At 37.8% G+C, this 6,745-nt stretch overlaps 1 pseudogene; it reads right to left on the bottom strand.

Annotated features, from left to right (window-relative positions):
* Positions 1-5,885: 5,885 nt before the first annotated feature.
* Positions 5,886-5,984, bottom strand: LOC132275569 (small nucleolar RNA R71; annotated as a pseudogene).
* Between the last annotated feature and the right edge of the window lie 761 nt (positions 5,985-6,745).

Raw genomic sequence — 6,745 nt, 5'->3', positions numbered from 1 at the left:
ATCTTTTTGTTTCATATGTAACTGTTTCTCTTGTATCTTTTGTTTTCCTTTTGAACTGTAAGAATTTGCTATGTATAGGTTGCTCTAGTCGACATGATCCCTGTACAGCTCTTTTTGTCATCATGTAACCTCTTTTTGCAATGCAAATTCTTTCTGTTCTGTTAACTTTCGCTACATTCTTTTTCCGTATTTATGCTTGTGCTATTAATGCTGTTTGTGGTTGTTTCTTTTTGTTCTTCATGTTGCTCTCTAGGTTGCGCAGTCCAATTCAAGTTTGGGGGTTTTTGTCTCACAATGCCGTTTCCTCCCCCTGGGTATTGTTGTTCCTTTTTATACTCTTTGTCATTTTTGTCTCTAACTTGCCTCCATGTCCCACATTGAGGACACTGTGTAGTTTAAGTTTGGGGGTGCTTCAAAGCATTCTTGGCATATGTTTGGTTTCATAATTTTTGTTAAGCAATGATAGTATAACTTGACACTTGTCGGAGATGAAACATATGTTTAATACCTTGTGTATAGAAGCAATTGAAATTTTTGAAAATAAAGAAAAATTTGAGTTGAAATGATCATGTAGATTCAAATTAGTTTGTATAAATGTTTCAATTAAATTCTTGCTGGATTTAGACTCTTATAAGCTTCACAATGCACAGATGTACATTAGAAACTTAACTGTGAGGCATGCAGCTTGATCAACCTTGACCTTGGCCTAGTTAATCTGATTTGATGAACCTGATAGATAAATATCTTTGGCATGATTTAAGTTAAAAAAAAAAAAAAAAAAAAAAAAAAAAAAAAAAAAAAAAAAATTGAATGAAAAATGACCAGTTGACGTTCGTAGCCTTTCCAACTCGAGCTATTAAGCCCTTTGGAGTGTCTCTACACTTAACACCCTAAAGCCGTCTGGTTTGGGAGTTGTTGGCCTAACGCTTGCTACAAGGGTTGGTTAGAAAGCTTAAAGGACTTAAACATTGCACGGTCATTCAAAAAAATTGTAATAAACATGGTTAGCTAGAGTTCGTAGCCTTTCCAACTTGAGCTATTAAGTCCTTTGGAGTGTCTCTACACTTAACACCCTAAAGCCGTCTGGTTTGGGAGTTGTTGGCCTAACGCTTGCTACATAGGTTGGTTAGAAAGCTTAAAGGACTTTAGCATTGCACAACCATTCTATGTTTCGCTTATGAGTTGAAATAAATTGTTAACAAGCAACAAAAGTTGTCTTGAAAATAAAATCATGCCTTAGGGACTTCATGTAAAAGGGAATTCATTGATTTGAAAACTTGTGCCTTGGAATTGGAAAAGAAAGTAAAAGCCGCATGTTGAGAATCCAATTCACTTTCACTGGAGTTTGAGTTATTTCCATTTAAGAGATGACAATTGAATTATTTATATGGACTATGATGTTGATGCATGCATGTTGAAATGGTTTTTCCCAGTTTTTGTATCAATGCTTCATATATGCAAGGTAGTTTTCCCAATGACCCCATCTCCAGTTTTTGTCTGTTTCAAGTTGTATTTGAGCTATGTATCTATCTCATTTTACCATAGATGATATTTTTGTAGTAGCATGCCCATGGTTGTCTTTTCATTATGTTTTTCATTGTAGTTTTGCTAAGGGACTAGCAAAATGTAAGTTTGGGGGTGTGATAAGCGCCGAATATTGTATATTCAAGCGCCCTAAATTACATTAACAAAGTCCAGTTATTAATTATTTTATGTAGATTACCTCCATTTGCATGTTTTTATGCATTTTCAGGTTAAAGTGCAAAAAGGAAGCAAAAATGATGCCTTGTGGATTTTTGAACAAAAAGGATGTCATTTCTGAATTTCTGGCAGCAGTGATCCTGACTTTTGTCGCCATTTTCGACCTAGCAAACTCAAGAACTAGACTTCCATCATAACATGAAAGATTTAGATCTCTGAATCAGCTTTCCAAATCTTCAAGTGGTTCATCATTCGGAGTTCGGAGCAGAGAGTTATGATCTTCGTAACAGAGGTGCACAGAACTGCCTGGCAGCACTGAAGTACTGCCTTTCTCCCCATTTTCGACCAACCAGACTTGAGAATTGGGTCTTCATCAAAACATGAAGTTTTTAAAGCACTGAATGAGCTCTACAAATCTTCAAACAGATCATCATTCGGAGTTCAGGACACAAAGTTATAGCAGTTTTACCAAAATAGGTCAGCGCTGAGCAAGAGGAGCATGTTGCACATTGCACTAAGTTAGAGTGCTCGAGATCACTTTGCGAGTGCTCAAAAATCAGGCAGATTGCACTCAGAAATGGCTCAATTTCAGCCACTTGCACATTGGTTTCCTCAATGCCATCTTCCTTCTTTATGAAGTGGTTGGAGGTGTTCCTTGGAGGAGAGAGAGGGTGTTATTGGAGCATAAAAAGCTACCCAAGGGCCACACATTATGAATCTTTGATTTTTGCAAGATAGAGGAGAGAGAAGAGAGCAAGAAAGGAAGGTGTTCTTGAAGCTAACAAGGGGGAGCTCGAAAATTGGAGATGGAGTTCAAGCTTCTTCTTCATTCTAAGGCTCCAATGGGTAACTAACTCTTCTTCTAGGGAGGTGATGAAACCCCTCCCTTGTAAGCATGTGTTAGTATAGTTTATTTTTGGGGATTACAATGTATTTTGATAGTCTTTCCATGGTCAAGAGCCTCATTTTTGTTGTAATGAATGTTGAATGTTTATAAATGATTATTGTGAGTTATTCATCTTGTCTTGGATGGTTGCTTTTCGTAATCATATTGCTTGCACTTCCATGGTGACAATGGAAGTTAGATCATGGAATGGTTTCAATGGCATGGAGTTGGAGAACCTAGATAGTTCATGGCTTAGGGTTTCCCTTTGATGGTCTATACTTGATTCTTTGTTTTATGTGCATTCACCATTTAAATTAGGGCTTGATAATCCTTGACTTAGTAAGCATGTTCTAAGCTACATTTTAGTTTAGGTAGTTGATCATGTGAACCTTTGATGGTTTATTCTTGCCTTCCTATTTAAATGAACTTCTTGAGGATATTATAGCAACCTAGTATTGTTATGTATCATGACTATCATATATGTTGTTTTTCCCTTAAATTATTCTTAACCTAGCATGTGTATAGGGATGGAGGTGGATTCATTTCCCTAGCCTTCTTTACTTGTACTTCACTCCCCTGAATTCTTGCAATTTATTATTTTATGCACTTTTAATTTCCTAGCTTAAGTGACATCCAACAAACCTCTATAAACCCCTTATCATTCTAAGAACAATTCTAGACACTTAGGTTGCCATAGACTAGCGCAGTCCCAGTGGTTCGACTTTCCCGACCAATAGCCCTATTTTACAATGATTCGTGCTATTGCGAAGGTTGATGTATAGTTGATCAACCGATCATGATCCAACCCTCAAGGGCTAACTCCATGGCTGCTCCTTATAGATGAAGATCTCCTCCAATTGTTGCTCTAGCTTCCTCCCTTCTTCCTCTCCAAGAATAGCCACCAAGATGATTTTCAATGTGTGACAAGAGACTCTAGGCTCCCCTCCAAAAAGTGCATCATATTCCTTATATAGGTAGGTCAAATACACCCTATGATGAGCTGTGGTCGTGCAAGGCATATTCTCCAATGATTGGGTGAAGGACGGAATGAATGAGCTGGACTTTAACTTTTTCTCGCTGGGGGAAGTTCGATCGATCGAACCTTAACTTGGATCGATCGAAGATGGGTTCGATCGATCGAACTGCATCTTGGATCGATCGAAGTGGTCTGACTCCTCCGGATAAGGACAAGGCTGAGATATTTCGAAGATATTTATGGGGAAAAGGACAAAAGTGGTTGGTAGGCGTACAGCTGTGGATAAGATCAATCATTTGAATATGACAAAATAGGGTTCGATCGATCGAAGGTGATGTTGGATCGATCGAACTTGGAATTTCAGCAAAGGCCAAGGTTGGATCTATCGAGAAGTACTGTGATCGATCATAGATGTTCGATCGATCGAACTCTAAGTTGGATCGATCGAACTTTTCAGCTGCACAACTTTGATTCCTTTTTGCTCCTTTCTTTCTCCACTTTGCTCCCTCCTTTGGTTTATCTCAGGATTGCTACAATTAAGCTCTTATTTGGCTGAGTTAGCTCAATTTTGGGATTAGTGCCTGAAAATATAAATAACACGTAATAAGTCTAAAACGGCAAAGTAAGATAGATAAAGGTACTAGAATGCTTAAGCTTAACGGGTTTAAATGCGCACTTTTCAGTGCTCATCACTAGTCATCCTTGCTTGTTGAATCAACCAAAAACACATACACCAATATTGCAACACACCATTTGCCCTCATTAGTCACTTGTCAATGGTATAGAAATGCATTGCTTGGTTGTGTTCTCTAAACCCCAAAATCTCTCTCTCTTTCTTACTTACTCTTAATTGCATTATTTGTTATCCCTTAATTTAATTTAGTTGTTCTCTAATCAACCAACCAACCAATTATTTGATCACTCGACCTACTAGCCCTAATAACGATTCCATGACATTGTTCGATCCTCACAATCCCTTGGGACAATCCCTACTCACCTTAGCTATATTTATAGTGAAAGGTAGTAGTGTCTTCTATAAATGTAAAACTCTTGGCCTTAAAATCCACACACTCTCAAGCTTGATTGTGGTGCGGCGACACATCGCATCAGTTTTTGGCGCCGTTGTCGGGGATTTGATTGATTAGATTTGGCAACGTCGGATTTGTGGAATCAATTAGGATTAGTACTCTTTTGATCGTGTCTTTACTTTATTTTTTTTTATTTTTCTTTTTGGTTACTTATTGTATTGTTCTTATTTAATTAGGTGCATTGTTGGAGAGGAAGCAAGCAAAGGAGCATTCAAGCTAAGCAAAGAAGAAAAAAAAAAAAAAAGCTAAAAATTCTAAAAATTTGCTAAGTTAAGCTATAAATTTGGAGTTGAAGTGCTAAAGGACCTTTGTGAGACTTTCTTTACTCAATCCCTTAGTTAAATCGTCGGCCCGCTTGAAGGTTTATTTTTAATTGTTCTTGCATCATTGTTGTTAAAGCATAGGAGTATGAATTAAGTGTTTATGGAAGAAGTCTAATTGCATTGTTGTGAAGGCATAGTGTTTGTCATTCTTTGTGTTTGTTGTGTTTTGCATTGTGCATGCATGGACGTCGTTCATTGAGACCAACTCTTGTCCCTCTTGATTTGCATCGTGAATCCATCGTTAGAAATCCTAGGGGAAGAGGAAGTTTAAATAGAACCAATCTATCAATGGATGACCATAATAATGATCATGTTGAGGACCTTGGTCACATAGACCAACAAGGTATCCTTTATCCCAATGTGCACAATGAGAACATACAAGTACCATTAGGCATGCCTAGGCCATTCATTCACCAACCACCACAACAACAAGGCCAAGTTCTATATGGAATGCCAAGGCCAATGTAAGCTCCACAACCTCCCATCATCAATCAAGGAATTCAAAACCAAGGTGTTCATATTGCACCTCAAGTAGCTAATTCACCTCTTGCTTTAAGAAACCATTATGTGCCTAATGAGTATAATGCACCTACATGCATCCAATTGCCTCCATTTAGAGCACATCATTATGAAATTAAGCCACAAACCATTCAAATGCTTCCTAACTATCATGGACTTCCAAGTGAAGAACCTTACAAGCATTTGGATGAGTTTCTTGAAGTATGTTCCACCGTAAAATATACGGACATGCCGGAAGAGGTTTTAAGACTCAAACTTTTTCCATTCACCTTAAAAGACAAGGCAAAGTATTGGTTTAACAATCTTAGGCCTTTTTCAATCACTTCTTGGGCAGAAATACAACAAAAGTTCTTGAAGAAGTACTATCCGGTTTCTAAGACCAATGCCATGAGAACCTCAATTAGAGAATTTTCACATGGGGATGGAGAAACGTTTCATGAGGCATGGGAACGCTTCAATGAATTGCTTAGGAAGTGTCCACATCATGACATGCCCAAATGGCAATTAGTTCAATATTTCTTTAAGAGCTTATCGGACAACTATAAGGGTATGGTTGATGCTTCGATGGGTAGCTCATACATTGATAGGCATGAGAATAACGTGTGGCGTCTTTATGAGAGCATAAGTGAAAATTCTTTGCATAGAATACTATCATCCAAGAATGGTATAATTTCACAAGGTAAGAAGAGTGTTGGCTTACATCAAGTCGACCATTCAAATGAAATAGCCGCCGAAATGAAGTCTTTATCTCAAAGGTTTGATCAATTTTTGATTAACCAAAACTCGGCGAACCAAGTACCTTCTTTCCCTAACCACTCTTATCGTGCATCAAATGAAACATGTATGACTTGTTCTAGTGTTCTTCATTCTACTTCTCATTGTCCTCATGGAGAAGTGAAAAATGAACCTAATGAACAAGTCAATGCAGCTTTTGTGAACCAAATGAACAATTCTTATGGTACTCACTATAATCCAAGTTGGAGGAATCATCCAAATTTCTCTTGGAAAAACCAAGGAGAAGGCTCAAACCCTTCCCAAGGCGATTTTCAAGGGAAGTACATTCTACCTCCACTTCAAAACCAAGGATCCCAAGGTTATAGACCTTATCAATCATAAGGGAATCAATTTGCTAATTCTCATTTTCCCAACCAATCTTATTCCCAAGGAAATACTAGAAGTCCCGCCTTTGAAGAAAAAGTTTTGAATGATTTGGGCACTTTAGAGGCTAACACACAATTGCTTCATTCTCACT

The sequence above is a fragment of the Cornus florida genome, unplaced genomic scaffold (genome assembly GCF_030987335.1).
Source record: "Cornus florida cultivar Cherokee Brave unplaced genomic scaffold, ASM3098733v1 CherokeeBrave_3.0.0_Hap2_Chr09, whole genome shotgun sequence".
Lineage (NCBI taxonomy): Eukaryota > Viridiplantae > Streptophyta > Magnoliopsida > Cornales > Cornaceae > Cornus > Cornus florida.
This window is presented reverse-complemented; position numbering and strand designations above follow the sequence as displayed.